Genomic DNA, 17,174 nt, shown 5'->3' on the forward strand with positions numbered 1-17,174 from the left:
TTGTATCGAAATGGCTAAGACACATTCGTTTTGAAAATGTTTTCGAAGAGTCGCACAAGGGCTAAAAAAAAGTTTGATGAGTTTAAGTTGTTTTTTATGTGGGTGACAAGTATTAGATCACAAGTCTAGAACAACAGACGATCCAATTACGAGGAATCGGAGGAACAAAATGTGTTCAACCAATCGTTTTCATCCCAAAAGTTTTCTTTATGAAAATGGTGAGGTGAAACATGGTTCACTTGTTAGAGTTTATTATGCATGGAGGATAAGTCTTTAGACAATAGGTCTAACAACCAATGATCTAAATTCTCGGAGTTGGAAGAGCAAGCGGTGCTCAACCATCCTTTTTCACATCCAAGTTTATTGTGAAAAAGTTTTGAAAAAGAACTCGATATTGGATCGAGCGTTAGAAATATATTATAAAATTGAATTTGAATTTTTTTGAATTGATTTGTGAATTTTTTATGGATAATAATTAAATGAAACAAAATAAATAAATAAATAAATTAAAATGCAAAAAAGACTCAAACTAATGGGGGTGCTACTATTAATGGGCTTAAGTAACCATGAAGAAAATCAAATCTCATCCACTCTAAAATCTAACTGAATAAAAAATACAACAAGATTTTTGTTATTATATTTTTTAATTCAAACTAAATAAATAAAATAAACCGATTTGACCGGGTCTTCATTCTTTTCCTAATTTACAACCTATGACCATTTTTTTTAAAACCAAAATAACACTACTATCCTATTATTGACAACATGAACATGTATCTCTATAAACCACCAATCATCTACTTTCACTTATACATTTTAAACAACAACAAAACCAGCTTACACCATAAAATAAATTAAGTTCAATGGTGGCATCATGAACAAGCAAATATGGCTTACATCGTAAAGAGCAACAAGGTCTACTCTCTCCTTTATTCCAAACTTATATTAAATACCATATTGCACTCAACCATCATAACAGTAACAGATAAATCTAGAACATCACTAACAGATATAGCACACAAAATTCACAAGCAAACAGTACTCTATCAACAAAAGCACAAAAAAGAAAGTTAACAGAAAACGTAAAAATGACGCATGCACCTGCTCGATGTCTCTTTCCGCAGCAACGGCTAAGATCCAAATTCATTCATGTTGGTTTCGATCCGGAAGCACATAAGGCACACGAAGGAGGTAGAGCTTTAGTTTCCCGTGAGTTTTTATGCTTTGCGGTGGTTGCGTAGTGTTTATGTGATGTTATGTTCTTCTATGAAGAGCTTTTTCTTTCGAAAACTATTTGTACAGGATAGTGTTTCTTTCTTTTATTTGAAATTCCGTGGAGATGGTTTTTATGTGTGTCCTTTTACTGAACTTTTTCTTGCTTTTGTAGAGATGTGGAGAGGTTTCCATCTGCCCCCTTTTGTGATAAAAAACCAGGTAACTTATACTGAAGCCTTGTGACTTAGTGTGAGAGGTTTTTGAGAAAATTTAGGAAGTGGAGATGACCGAGTAAATTATGGAGAGTGACGTTGGAAAGTGGGAGTTAGTCTGAGTGAATGGGTCAATTGGCGGAAGAGAGAAATAGGGAGAAAATGAGACTGAGAAGTAAACGTGAGAGTTGAATTGGTCCATTAAAAGTTTTAAAATAAATTAACTAAAAATTCCAACAAAATTCAAATAATTAAAATAAAATTAAACTGAAAATACAGTTAATTATATTTAATTATCTTGGATATTTTTTTGGAAAATAAAATAAAATAAAAGGACTTAAAATGAATAAAAATCGGGCATAAGTATGCTCGAAAAATTAAAATGACTGCACCAAAATGATCAGCGCAAAATATACTTTTGAAATAGACAGGTTTTAATCAACTTTTGCAATAAAAATATCCGGTTAAAAACACTCTGCCAGGTAAAAGTGTGACCGCAAAAAGAGTAAAAATAAATAAATAAAACGAGCATGCCAAATTAAACTATCTAACCCGTAGATCAACAAAACTGACGTCTTCAAGCTCGATTTTGAAATTTTTGTCCGCTAATTTTACGTACATTAGAGAATTAATTCAACCGATCTGTCTATAGGTCCAAAAAATTATTCTGGTTGACATTTAGGCATTATGCGAGATGAAATGCATGTTATGATATGCATATGAAGCGAACGTCTGGTAAATGAATGGACTTATATATCGATGGGAAAATTTGGGGTATGACACCCACAATGCCCTCAAAAACCCTAATTCCCGACTTTTTGCTCCTTGATGATTCTTCTTGAATTTCTTTGGTAAAATGACTTTAATATCCATATATTGATGATATTGATCTTTGAAAGTCATGGTTTGACCAAAAATCTTAAAAGTCAAAGGTGATCCCATACAGTTGACTTTTTCTAGATAAGGTGAGATTTTGGACTTTTGTGTGGAATTAAGATCTTCTCCTCAAATGAGTGATGTAAATGGGCTATATTGAGGTAGTAGAGGTTCTTGAATCATGTCTTGAGTTTTGGATCCATGCCCTGATTAAAAGTCAACTATCCAGATGAATTAGGTTAAAAACCCTAATTGTCGACCAGATGAAATTGGTGACTGTGGATCTTGAATTGAGGTGTGATGTCCAGTGGATCTTATTGTATGGATCATTTGAAGATGATTGAAGTCTTTAATAGATGTCCTGGAGCTTTTTAGGGTTTCCCAAAGGTGATCCCTGATTTCAGTCCTTGATAGGCTCAAAAACCCTAGTCTGGTGACCTGAGTAAACCTGTACTCAGATGACTGGGTGTCTAATCAATCATAGGTGAATATAAAAAGTGAAGCTTTTGAGTCCTATGATTGGGTTAGAGACCAATCCTTCTATTGATTGATCCTTTGCCTGAGTTTCCTTGTCTTTGAACATCCTTGATTAAATTCCAAATGAAGAAGTGACTGCTCTGGGTACTTGCTTTGACCTGATGAAAATCCTGAAGACATGTCATCTCAGGGGGGTCAAAAATTAGGGTATGACACATATCCAACGGAATGAGATATAAAAGAAGAAAAAGAAAAGTATAGAAAGGGAAATTTTATTTTGTAAATAACATAATTCAATCCTCCCTTTTCTTGTGTTTTTTTTCTCCACCTTCAATTGGTATCAGAGCATGGCTCTGTTATTGATCTCAGAATCAAACACTTAACCGTGTAGAGAGATCCAGAAGGAGAAAAACCACACTGAGTAGAAAACAAAGATTTATTCTTACACTCAGTATAATCAGAAGCTGTCTGAACAAGATGTTCAAAACTTTGAAGACATTATCTACATTTCAAAGGAGTTTATGGATCAATAGGAAATCTTAAGGAAGATCAAGACATCAAGAAATGCATATACCAGATGAAACGGTCAAAATCAAATGAGTACAACTAACACAAGCCAGATAGTCAAACTCAACCCATCCGATCAAATAAAAAAGGACTACATTAAAAGATGGCTCTTTTCAAAAGAAAGCTGGAAGAAAGGTGTCTCTTCAAGACAAAACTTCAAAAGAAATAGATATTCAAAGGTTTACCTAGAAGATGGAAACAAATAGTCACTAATTCATATCATCAAAGAATCGTGATAATGGATCCTGTGAAGAACACATAAGTACATCAAACTTGATGAAAATAAATCTCAAAAGTAAGGTAAGACCATTATTTTTAAAATCGATAATTGTAAAGCTAACACTTTGCAGGTTGAAGAAGAATGCTAGAGTTCAAAGGAGTCAATCAATACAAACAATAGAAGTTCTTCTCACAACTTCTAAAGATTCTGAAGCAAAGGACAAACTCAACTCAGTCCATCCAGAAGATATTCTATTGAAAAAGAAAAATGAACCTAAGAAAACCAAATATTTTTAAAGAAATTTATCTGACCTACCTGGTTCGGAAGTTCATAATATAAAAGGCTGCTTCATACTAACCCCTTAATGCGAACACATGTAAGTCTCTAAAGGATCATGCGGGCAAGGTATGGTGACGAAACACTAGGTAACTGCTCAAATCACTTCATAAGTCACGATCTCTCCCTTGATTATCGGATTCATAAAATGTTTACCATGATTATATCTTTAAAGTCTGAAAAAAATCTTTTATGTTTCCCTAAAATTCCAATTATTCCTTTTTATTTTTTTTTATTTTCAATTTATTGCATGTGCCTATAAATAGCATTTGAAACCGTCCAGTCTATATTTTTCTCCCTTGCATTTTCAAAACCCTATATGCTATTTGCTTTCTACTTCTCTTCTTCGTAAAAACTCTCAACAACACATCAACGACGTCCGCTTCATCATCCCACCAAAACCCCGCTAACCGCCTTCAAACCCAGGGTTATGTTGAACCGCAAAGGACGATGCTTATTCCTATGGATAAATTAGAAGTAATATGTGAATACATGGTTGATTTGGAAAATATTAAAGAAAACTGAATTAAATTGCTTCCGGCAGTTGAGTTTCAAGGTTGGGGAAACTTCTTTAATCGGTTGACTGGACCAGTCTTCCCTCATCTTGTTAATGAATTTTGGATTCATGCAGTTACTACACCAAAAGCAATTATGTCAATTGTCATGGGTAAATAGATCGTTATCACAGAAAACCTAATCAAATAGTTAATCGGCCTTGAAGGAGAAAGAGTAGTTGGAGTTGCTGACGGAAGACCAGATATGGAAGAAGTTTATACTGAAATCTTTATGAATGGGAAACCTTCCTCAAAATTCAAGAAGATGAAGTATTATTACCAAGTTTGGGCAAAAATCTTCCTGGGCTGTATCTTTCATCGAAAAGCAACAAGCTCCTCTGATTATGTCAATACCGATCAACAATTTCTACTATACTGTCTCGGGAAAGATATCAAGATTGATCTATCATACATTCTCTTCAGACATTTGTGGGTTCATGTCAATGAATCCGGAGAAAATTAGAAGGTTAAGAGCCAGAGAAACTGGATTTCTCTTTCAAGGTTGATTTCAGATATTCTGATAGAAAATGGCCTAATAGCTCATTTAGCAGAAGCAAACCTGGTGGAAGAGTTAGAACCAATATGTGGAAAAACTCTAAGTAAAAAGAATCTGAAGAAGATGAACATCATCAGGGAAATTTTCTGTACACCTACTCCTTATACAACAAGCTTCATTAATCGAAGGAGAGTTCAAATCAATGAATTTCCCCTGTTCAATGCTGGAGACACTCCAGATATCATTCTTAACTTCATCGAACTAAACAAGCAGGCAGGCATACCAACTGATCCAGCCTGGCTTCGGGGCAATAACGACCCCATTCCAAAAGTTCAGAAGAAGAAGAAATCCAAGAAGAGAAAGGCTGCAGAAGAAAGAACCTCTACCAAAGCTTCCAAGGATCAGAAGAGAAAGAAGAAAAAGTATTCAGGTAATCATTCTACTTTGATCTCTGCTATCAATTATAATAATATTGAAACATCTGAACCATTTGAATCTCAATCTACTAAAACCCATTACCACCAATTTTCAAAACCTTCTCCATCTCAAACACCTGAACCAGTCGCACCTCAACAAACTTCTGATCAATAAGATCAAAACATTGCACAACTGCTATCAGACATCGACAATTTTGAACCAACATCAGAACCAATTGAACCATCTCGATCACAAGAAGCCAACACCATCACTCAGCAACAAGAAACCCCAATTCCTGCTTCCCATCTCACAAATTCAACCACCTCAGAAATCCTAGCTGAAACAGACCTTCAAATCCCACACAAAGGGAATCCTCACCCGTACCATCTGATGAAACTCAAACTCAACCTGAAAATTCTGTCCTTGTTTCCACACCAACAAATCAAAATACATCAGAACTCTCACCCCCAACGAAAAAAAAATGTCACCCCCAAAAGAACAAGAAAATCCCCCACCAAAAGAGAAAGTATCTCCTATTCCTTTAAAGCCAGAGACAACAACTTCACCAGAAATAGTTCAACTAACTCTTGTTGAAAAAGCCTGTCCAGAAACCTATGAGATTAGACCACAACTTTCAAACCAAATCCCAAAACCTTATGAATGGCATCAAGGATCATGGAACATCCATGGCATCACCAGTCCCCTAGCTATGATAATGCCTAACATTCCAATACATAATACATCTGTTATCCCAGAACCAATCACACACTCACAACCACACCCAACTGAAACTACCTCACCTCACTCCCCACAACATAATTCCATTCCATTTTCATCTGAAGTACAAATTATCTCATCCTCACCATCACCACAAAACTCACCAGTCAATACACTTGACTCACACCTGATCACATCAGAAGTCTTCGCTTCAGAACCGCAACCAACTGAATTGCCTGAAACCCATCAAGAAAAATCCCTTGAATCTTAACCAGAGCAATCTCTTGGACCAGAACATGAACAATTCCCTGAACCAGAACCAGTACAAACCACTGAACCTCAACATCCTGAACCCACCCCAACAGATGTTGACATATTATTTAAGAATTTTGAAACAGAGATGCAGGGTTGGATTGCAATACTAAAAGATGATTGTGCAACAAATGGGAGCCTAGTGGCCTTAGAAGCCCTTTGGGATGCGTTCAGAAGGAGATTCAACTCTGAATCTCTCAAACTTAAGGAAGTATGCCGTACTCATGCTAACGAGAAATTTGTTGAGTGTCTGAATGCTCTCATCACACTAGTGATGGATCTCTGGACGTTGAAGCCTCCTCTAGTGATCAACAATGCTCCTTGCTGTGCATCTTTTGACACATGGATATCAATGATGATCAAGAAAATCCATTGGCCATAGCAAAACAAATTCCGATTGAAGTACCTAAAGATATCTGTGAAGGAAGAATACCAACTTGGTTGATAGATGCAGATCATTTGTCTCCTAAGATTCTCACTGTCTCCTCTGTGCTTGCAACTGCTGACAGTGCCTCAACTTCCGATCCATCTGCTCAAATGCTAAGCACGCTTAATGATTTGAAAAAGGAAAATACAGCAGTGAAGGAACGTCTAGACAGGCAGGACAAGGCCAACAAGGAATTCAAAACTTGGACGAAGAGATAAGAAGAATCCACAGATGAAATCAAAAACTTTCTGCTCTCTCCAATCCTTAAAAATCCTTAGTTCACGCCTTGTTTTGGATTTTCTGATTATGATCTTCTTACTGTTTTCAATATTTTGTTTACCTTGTGAATTGCTTTGAATTTGGTACTTTTGGATACTTTGTTTATTTTTTTATGATCATCTTTGTGTGCTCTATTGATTGTTTTATTCAGTTTTACATCTTTTTAATTATGACAAAAAGGGGGAGATTTAATTAAGTTGAGTAAGTATTAGAAATTTTGAAATACTCATTAAAAGATATATATCCCTAAAGAAGGAGAATTGATATTCGACATAACTAATATTCTGATCATTAAACACGTAAAGGAAAATATTATTCTAAATGATCAGAACATAGCTAATGAGTACAAAGTACAAAAAGTTTATTTCTGAATGTCTGCAGATAAACTCTAAAAGGAAAGAACTTTTCTCAAGAAGTGCACGAACTCATTCTGAATGAAAGATCTTCTGAAGTAAAAAGCATTCTATGTGATATCCGAAAGAAAGATACTTTAGAACTTTTGGAAGATACATAAGTTACTCAGAGAAGTTATCATTTACATTTCTATTCAAGTATTTATTTCAGGGGGAGATTATACATCTCAGGGGGAGATTCACTAGTACAAAAATGTTAATTTACACCCGTTTTTTATTAAATTTACACCCATTATTTTTAATAAAAATCGGGTGTATATCCACAGGGTGAGAAATGTCTAACGCATTTACACCCGTTTAAAACGGGTGTAAAACGGGTGTAAATACGTTCGTAATTACTCCCTATTTTAAGAATATCGGGTGTAAATATGTTCAAAGTTACACCCTATTTTAACAAAAATCTGGTGTAATTGGGCGTAATTACGTTTTTAATTACACCCTATTTTAATAAAAATTGGGTGTAATTACGTTTTTAATTACACCCTTTTTTAATAAAAATCGGGTGTAATTGGGCTTAATTACGTTTTTAATTACACTCTGTTTTAATAAAAATTGGGTGTAATTGAGCGTAACTACGTTTTAATTACATCCTGTTTTAATAAAAATCGGGTGTAATTGGGCGTAACTACGTTTTAATTACATCCTAGTTTAATAAAAATCGAGTGTAATTGGACGTAATTACATTTTAATTACACCCTATTTTAATTAAAATCGGGTGTAGATACCTTCTTAATTACACTCTATTTTAATAAAAATCGGGTGTAAATACGTCATTTATGAATGAACAATTATATTATATTTAAATCTATTTACACCCTATTTCATATACACCATTTAGTTATATTTCATTTTCAGTCATAATATTGCAAATACTATAAAATCATACACATAAAAATCATATTTTAACTAAGTCAAAATATTTTTAATATTAACCAAAAAGTATACAAAATCATGTGCATTCATAATATTTCAAGTACTATAAAATCATACACATAAAAATTATATTTTAACCAAGTCATAACACTTTCTTCATATATAATTTTACGCCATACTTGACGGTTAGCTTCGGTGTTCTTTAGTCCAATTGAATCCAACCGCTTTCCACATGTAGCATTGGATTCATCCATGGCCAAAATACCACGCCATGGAGAAGCAATTGCTTTCCACAATTCGATATGGAGGAAGACCTTCTACATTCGTGTACACCGACTTCATCTTCTCAAGCAAAGTCTACAAAATTATTCATTATATAGCAATTCAGAGCCACCCAACAAACCTCTAATTTCTTAAAAAATGTTAAAAAATGTTTTCTACATTGTGTGAATATGCAACTTCCAAAGTATCCTCGACGGTTTTATACCAGACCTTGATAGTGCAGTTTGATGAACCGACCTCGATAGTGCAGTCTGATGAACCGGATAGCAAGAATTTGTCCCAACAAATAAGGGATGTGACTTCTCCTGTATGCGCATTGAGTGTCATTTAACACTCAAATTTGTCTAGGTCCCAAACCTGAACAAAACAATAAGAAATCATTATCAATTTATCAAACAAAACATATATTAAGCAACAAGCAATTGTGTAGAGCTAAAATAGAAAAGCAAAAAACCACTGAAGATTCACAGAGACTCTTTATTGCCAAACAATCAAAATATACCTTGATGCTTTGATCCTTGGATCCTGAGTACAACATCTTGTTACATCCAACAGCCAGGCAAACAACAGATTTAGTGTGTCCGCGTAGTGATGCAACCAGTTCAAAAGGGGAATTGGATTTAGAACTGCCTCCACTGTGGCTTTCCATTCATCGGCGGCCAAGCTAGCTCAATCGCTAGAGGTCTTAACGCGTTGTCGTGTGTAAGGAAGAACAAAGTCCTTGATCTATACAATGTTGTGCCTTCAAGTTTTCTAACTTCCTCTACTAATGACATGAAAAAATCATAGTAGTCTAGAATGAACAACTTCTTCTGTTTTATGGCATGTATTAAGTTTGTTAACATTGCAAAATTTATTTAAAAAAATACAAAATGAACCTGGAGACGAGATATATCACACTTTGCTCCATCTGAGACAAATATATCATCATCTTCTATGCTGAGATCAGGGTAAAATGTTGAAGCAATTGCACTTCTTAGTGGCTGCATAGATTAGAAACGTCTCTTAATCTTCCAAGCATCATTAACTTATGTAAAGAGAGGGAAGCAAAAAGCTTTAAAAAATACATGCTTAGACGGAAAATAAAAACAATTACTATATGTTGCAATACGAATCATTGTCATTATCCGGGGCTGAACTTTGGCAGTTGGAACCCCTCATTGCTTATGAAATATATATCGAAGAAAGAAAACCATAAAATGATATAGAAAGGTACAAGTGTCATCCAGACCCACACTAACTGGGGGAAAACTACAAAAAATTAAAAATTAAAAAAGAAGAATAATAAAAAGTGTAATGAAGACATTACAGAAGGAAACACGGCCTTGGGAGCATCTTCTCTGGCTTAACCAGCTTTACACGTATCTGAACCCAAATCAATTAGTATAGCTGAAACTTCATCTGTGAATTCAACAAAAATGAAGAATGCTGAGAAATAGAAGAAGGGTATGTGATACATTACAACAGAACTTAAGCTGCATCCTATATAATTTTTAAGAACCATGATAACAAATGAAAAGGTATTTGGTAGTGATTTTTGAACAATCTCAGAAAAGTATTTGCATGATAGAATCATTGCCATGATGATGTGAGTACCTGAACAGTTTCTAAGATATGTGGAACAGATGAAAGAACTTGTTTCCTGTGATATCATTAATTATATGAACTTGTTTCCTATAAGCAAAACTAAATTAATTCACCCTACTTAATGATATCATTCATAAAATACCTTTTAATTAGTATAGACTTACTTGACAATAATTCTTTTTTTCCTCATGAACTAAGTTTCCAAAAATGAAACGAAGTGACTGAACTCCATTAAAAGACAAATCGTTGAGAAGAACTTCGAATTCTACTAGTATTACTTTTTTGAATGAAAGTGCAACAAAATGAGCATATTATACCTTCCTAATAGTTGTGTTCCAATTGCCATTAACTCTGCAACAGACTTATCACCATTCCGAACAAATTCAACAATCTACACAAACAAAATCAATCAGATAACAAACTCTCCAATCTTATTGGAAATGAGTCGATAAAGAGAAAAAGAAAACCTGTGCTGCTATAAGAGCCACAACTTCAGTATGGTTGAGTTTCAAACCACGAGCGAGACGTTTCTGAGCAAGAAAGCCAGTGTTGTGCAGTTGCAGTTTTTCGATTTCTCTTTGACACAGTTTCATTTCGCAAATCAAATCAGTGATATGGCAGAGATTTTAGTTGTTCTTGCGTTTGATGATTAATAAAACATGAGGGACCACTCATTCACATGGAGGTGCAATTGAAGATGCGGCACATCATGCATTTGTGATGCTAAAGCTTGCATAGAAAAAAATAGAAGATTATTCATTATTTGATTTGTGTATAAAGTATGAACAAGTCTAATATAGTTGACATTAAATTTAAAATCTAGAATCTACATATATGTCGTTGTCTTCCCAACATCCAATTCAATCCTCTATTATAAAATTCATTTCTCCATCATTTTATTTATGGGAGAGTCTACTCCTTCTACCAATAAAATCAATGACCAAGAAAGTTGTGTGTGCTAGAACATCTATAAGAGTTTGAGAAGAAGGTGCATGACTTAAATTATGGTTGACAAAATATATAGTTTATACCTCATGCATAAAACTAAATACTCCCTTGTTAATTGTTATTAATAATAACAAACTTTAGTCTAAATGAAATTAGAAGATCTAAGCGGAAATAAACAATTAGCTCACTCGCAGGATCTTGAGGTTTATCAGATTAGTGAGTTACACTGGTAACCTTCATCTCAGCTTGTTGTTGTTGAGTCTCCTGCAAGCATATACAACATCTTATTCATAAAATATAGTATTAAATGAATTAATCATTATAGTCCAAAGAAAATTCATTGTTGCAAAAACTGAAAAGCGGGGTCTTAGACATGTGCAAAAACTGTGTATCTTTTTATTTAAATCCTAGACAGATGAAAAATATGTGAATATTTTTAAACTAAAACCATAATTGATTCTGCCATGAGCTTGCATCTAAGAATTTAGAAATACAATGTTTATATATAAACTCTAGAGACCGACCAGATAATTTGAAGTGCTTCATATAGTTGTTGAATTCCTCAGTATAACAATGATGGCCGACTAAATGTAAAATCCTTGTTTAGTTTTATCTGCTTCTTCAACACCCTGAGAAATATTATGTTATGATATGTGCATTATCAAGCGTGGCTCAGTTTGAATTGTAACTTGTTCTTCTAGTCTAGAATTCAGAAACACGGGAATTCTGTATGAATCAAACTAGTTTTCAGTGTGACAAAAACGTACCTGATTTCAGTATTTTCTCCAACACCAATTGGGGCTTTTTCTTCTGCCAGCAGAGATGCAATCTCAACCTCAGTTTGATAGTAATCAGCACCCATCATTCCATTTAACTTCTCAAGGAAGGCAGTAAGTTGTTGCTTAAACAGAAGTGCCAAATATTTTGCTTCTACTTGTCGTAAACCATCAAGTCTACTAAGACTTCTTCCATTTATAAAAGGCAATCCATCACTTTGAGGAGATGCCCTTAGCTCCTAAAATTACAAATCCATTCATTCAGAATAAAAATGAAACCTACATAAAGTGACCAAATTCGTTCAGAAAGGATAAGCAACTGCTTCTTACTTGAGACATCCTTCCAAACAGAGAAGATGATGCTTTTCTCCGCCGCTGAGGTGTTGCTAGCAGCTCCACTTGCTTTGAGGGTGCGTTGTAGCAGCATCAATAAAGTAGATGTATTAGACAACCAATAGGCTAATACATCTGTATTATCCTGAGCCTTCAATGATGCAGAACAGTGTTAGCAACATATTTTCGGCATTTCTAAAAATGATGAATTGCAAAAGCACTGTATCGTGAATATTATACAAGTAATCCATAAGTGTTAAAATTCGGGTGATTTCCAATGCTTCCAACAATCTCCATCTGCTGTTCAAATTCCCTCTTTCCTACTACAACTTCTTTCAACCGTTTCACTACAACTGTTGTTGCTTCCTCCAAGATAGCCTTATACGCGGTTCCGTAACTTCCCTTTACAAGAACCTCGTCCGAAGCTCTCAACAAATCCTCGAGATCGAAATTATAAGAACAGCCCTCAAAGAAAACCAATTTGTTTTTCTCAGATTCTTGCACGCCACTTCCAAACTCTTCTTTCGGTTTTTCTGTCCTTCCACCACCACCACCACCACTAGGTCCCTTCGCTTTAACAACTCTCGAGCTTCCATTATATTTTTTCTTTAAACAACAAAGAACAGTGACAAGTACTACAAAAAATAACAGAACAGCTCCACCAACAGAAATTGCAATGATAGCTCCTTTACTAAGTTTTTTTTTGGAGTTATGTTTTACAGGTACCGAACTTTCACTCCCTAAAATCAATATTACAAAACCAACATCTACAATTCCAGAAACCATAAAATAATCAGAAAACAGGTAGACCAGAATTTTAATCCACAACCAACCAAGTGAAATGAACAACCCTTATAGTTTGGCTTGCAATTGAAATTTTACAGTAGGTTACAAGCATTGAATTGAAATCTTGGCTTTATGGTATATTTTTAATAGAGTAACTAGAGAACCTAGGCTCAAGAACTCATATGACATACTAGGAGTCGTTCAGCTACAAAATTCTAAGCAATAATGATAAGACAAATCAGTGGTACATTTGCAGAGAATTGAAATGATTATAGGATAAACACCATTTGCCACAATAGAACTATCTAAGAACCAACACACCAAAATCTCCATAATAGATATCATATCATCATATAACTGTGAATCTGTGATGAACATTTAGAATCCCATAGCAGTTATGAATATTTGAAAATTTGTATATCTGGGGTTTACAAGATGTAATAAATGATAGATTGAAATCAGTTAATACAACATGGCCATCCTTCTGAAGTAAGAGATTTCCGGGCTTTAAGTCACGATAAACTATACCTAAAAAGATTCAATAGTATACAATATTCAGATTACATAGTAAAGAATAATGCAATTCATCAAAGCTGATAACATAACAATCTTGCCGAACAATTCTCCTGAGGATCTAGAACCACGGTCTTAATTGATATCTTAAAAGCAACTTGACAAAGCATGCGACCAAGTTGACCTCCACCCAAAACTCCAACAATCATTTCAGATAGTCCATGAACAACTGATTCTTCATTTCTACACACACAACATTAAGATTGTAAACATTGCATTAATTTGTGACAAGTATAAAACAAAAGCCATGAATCCAAATGCAAAATTGAACCTTGGAGAAACTGCATTAGCTTCGTGCTTGTGTGATGATGCTTGACTGGTGATGCGGGGTTGGTTAGACTGCTTTAACTTGAAAGATAAGAGAGGAGTTTCCTCCATGTGGAATGCGATTGAAGAAGAAAGGTGAGAAGGTTTGAAGGGAAAGAATGAAGTGGAAGTGTGCCCTAAAGACACGGTGAGGACGGTGTGAATCATATGAAATAGGTCGTGGATGGAAGAAAATGCGAGCGAGCGAGGAAGAAGATGGAAGATTGAGAAGCTGCAAAGAGTTCTTTTCGTTATTAGGGTTTTGGTGAAGAAAAGAAACGGAAACAAGGTTGGCAGCGATTTTGGGAAGCTAGATTACGCGCACTACCCGCGGAAACAAACAGAAAAGAAGGTTTAAACACCAGAGGAAGCGTTGACGAGCGATTTTGGCAGCAAGGTTTGGATTCTCTTTTAGAACAACTCAGAAATTTGTTAGAAAATTTTGATGCGGCTTTGTTCTTCGATTCCGTTTCTGGTGAAATTTGTTAAAAACTGAATTTAGAATTAGAGTTTTGTTACTGTGCAACATTAATATTTTATTTATCTAATAAACTTAGACCCATTAATATTTACTCATTAATTTGTTAATAATGTTTAATTATTTGTTGATATATCATATAGATTACATATTTTAAGTTATAAAATTAAATTAAATAAATTTTTTAATATATAAATTTACACCCATTTTTTAGTTTAAAGGGAGTAATTGTGATTTGATTATAATAATATTTTTAATTTAAACCCGTTTTTAAAAAATAGGGTGTATATTGTCATCTGATAATGCTTAAAATGACACTTTATTTACGAAATTGACATCGCATTTCTCAATTACACCCGTTTTTAGTATATTGGGTGTAAATTTTAAAATTATATTAAACTTTTTGCACTAGTGATTATACATCTCAGGGGGAGATTATTTCTCTTATATACTTAATTTTTGAACAGAACATAAATGTTTTGTCATCATCAAAAAGAGGGAGATTGTTATAACATAGTTTGGTTCTAATCATATTTGTAGTGTTTTGATGATAACAAGCAAATAAATTTTGTATAAGCAAATGCGGCACTCTAACTATATGTTTCCGATTTCAGAAGATAATTCAAAATAAGTACCATTAAAACTTGATGTTCAAAGATGAATAAATGCAAAGATAATAAAGTCTTAAAGCAACTTCTAATCAAGCACCAAATTGCGGCAAACACACTGATACAAAAGCTATATTCCAAGCTGAATAGAAGATTATGCAGTCTGATTCAAAAAGGAAGATACCGTTAAAAACATAATCATTAGCAAGGCGGCTGTAACACTCAAAAAGTGAAACTCCCAAGGTTGATTAAGAAGCTATCCACATGCAGCTCATTGGAGAAAACAAAAGCAAAAAGCAAACACGCAAGCATTTATTGCTCTCTCCAATAACCAAGATTAAAACGGGCAAAAATCTGAATATATATATATATATATATATATATATATATATACACACACACACACAAAATCACATCTTCAAGTGTGTGGTGTGGGCATCAAACAAATAATTGACACATACAAAAAGAACACCAACACAACACAATGAACTCATGCACTGAAGATTAACCAAATCTTTGAGTTCAAATATTATGTACAAAATATTAGTGAAATATCACAGTTGTGATTAATGCTTTATAGAAGCAATCTTAAACACTATTTTTGCAGTTACACTACAACAGTTTCTTGAGAGAACAGTTGAGACAAATTTCTCAAGAGGTCTAGGACTAGTTTAGTCTTAGAGGTTTCTGAATTAATAAAAATGTTATTAGCTCTTCAAGAGTATGATGATCAGCAGCTGAAGATGAAGATCAAATCAATAAGAAACTTAAAATAGAGTTGTTGCTCTAAATTTTCTTAGAGATGAAGTGAAGACGAAGATCAACGTGAAGAAGCACTCAACACTGGGAGTTAATGCTCTTACTCTTCTTACCAACAAAGATGCACAAATTTCGTTCAGAAGATACAAACAAGACTACAAGATAATCCTTACATGTGAAGTAATCACTTGTCAATGTGTCAAAACAAAATGTACTTAGATAAAAAGAAAATCTGCTTGTTAAGAAGCATTGTATTGTAACCATAAAAATTGGTGATGATTCCTTGAGTGACCTGGTAAAGGCCTGAAGCTTGAGATGACAGTGACTGTGATCATTATGGAAATCCTCTTAGAAGACCGAGTGAAGGTCAGAAGTTCAAAGGGGTCAATGAATGTTATATTTGTGAATCAGATCACTGAACAGTTCATTGTAGTTAGTCATGAGTAGTTGACTTGTGCAGGTGTTACTAGGTTGATGAACGTTATATCTTGTTGAGATCATTGAATGGTTCATTATCTAGGGTTAGTCACTCGCGGGTAGCTTGTGCAGGAAGTCAGTTACAACAATTGGTTGTGCAGTTATAATCAAGTTTGGTTATAGTGGATTAAGTCCTCGGTTGAGAGAGGCAAAATCAACTTAGAAGGGTGGACTTGAGGTAACCTTAGTTGAGAAGGTGAACTAGGATAAAAATGAACGTGTCATTTACTTTCTGAATGTTTATATTGATCCAAAACTTCTATGTTGTATTCATTGTACGTAACATAGTCAGAAGTTCTGTAAAAAAAAGAAACTAAATGATTATATCTCTTTGGTTATGCATCACAAAGCTTCCGCTATATTTCCTAAAGCATATCCAACAGAATGAGATATAAAAGAAGAAAAAGAAAAGTATAGAAAGTGAAATTTTATTTTATAAAGAACACATATCAATCCCCCCTTTCTTGTGTTTTTCTTCACCTTCAGTTGGAGTTTCTTTCCAACATTATCAGAGTGAAATTGTATTGTCAAATCCGGATGCGGGAAGTTGGATGATAACCTTTCCAGGGAGAAATGGACCGGAGCTTACGACAACGGTTTGCGATGGGGCCACATGACAACAAATCTAGTAGAATACATGAATGTTGTTTTTAAGGGCATTCGAAACCTTCCTATCACTGCACTAGTGGAGGCAACCTACTTTAGGATGACTTCTCTATCCTCAACAAGAGGTAAGAGGTGGAGTGCTGTTAGAGAATTGGGTCAACTATTCAGCGAGAGTTGCATGAAATTTATTAAAGAACAATCAGCGAAGGCCAACAGTCATCATGTAACTACTTTCGATCAATTCAACCGCATCTTCTGTGTTCG

At 34.4% G+C, this 17,174-nt stretch overlaps 2 long non-coding RNA genes across 3 annotated transcripts; both read right to left on the bottom strand.

Annotated features, from left to right (window-relative positions):
* Positions 1 to 8,458: 8,458 nt before the first annotated feature.
* Positions 8,459 to 10,317, bottom strand: LOC131642681 (uncharacterized). The gene is made up of 6 exons (XR_009295967.1): positions 10,270 to 10,317; positions 9,983 to 10,074; positions 9,552 to 9,656; positions 9,176 to 9,439; positions 8,911 to 9,030; positions 8,459 to 8,748 (listed from the first exon to the last, which is right to left on the bottom strand). It is a non-coding gene; the product is annotated as an uncharacterized LOC131642681 (long non-coding RNA).
* Positions 10,318 to 10,360: 43 nt separating this feature from the next.
* On the bottom strand, positions 10,361 to 14,325 carry LOC131642680 (uncharacterized). Of its 2 annotated transcripts, none has more exons than XR_009295966.1 (6): positions 13,948 to 14,325; positions 12,315 to 13,859; positions 11,976 to 12,223; positions 11,733 to 11,837; positions 11,397 to 11,472; positions 10,361 to 10,983 (listed from the first exon to the last, which is right to left on the bottom strand). It is a non-coding gene; the product is annotated as an uncharacterized LOC131642680 (long non-coding RNA). The 2 variants fall into 2 exon arrangements; XR_009295965.1 differs by having other exon boundaries at positions 10,361 to 10,989.
* Between the last annotated feature and the right edge of the window lie 2,849 nt (positions 14,326 to 17,174).

Source organism: Vicia villosa, unplaced genomic scaffold (assembly GCF_029867415.1).
Source record: "Vicia villosa cultivar HV-30 ecotype Madison, WI unplaced genomic scaffold, Vvil1.0 ctg.005584F_1_1, whole genome shotgun sequence".
In the NCBI taxonomy this organism is placed as follows: domain Eukaryota; kingdom Viridiplantae; phylum Streptophyta; class Magnoliopsida; order Fabales; family Fabaceae; genus Vicia; species Vicia villosa.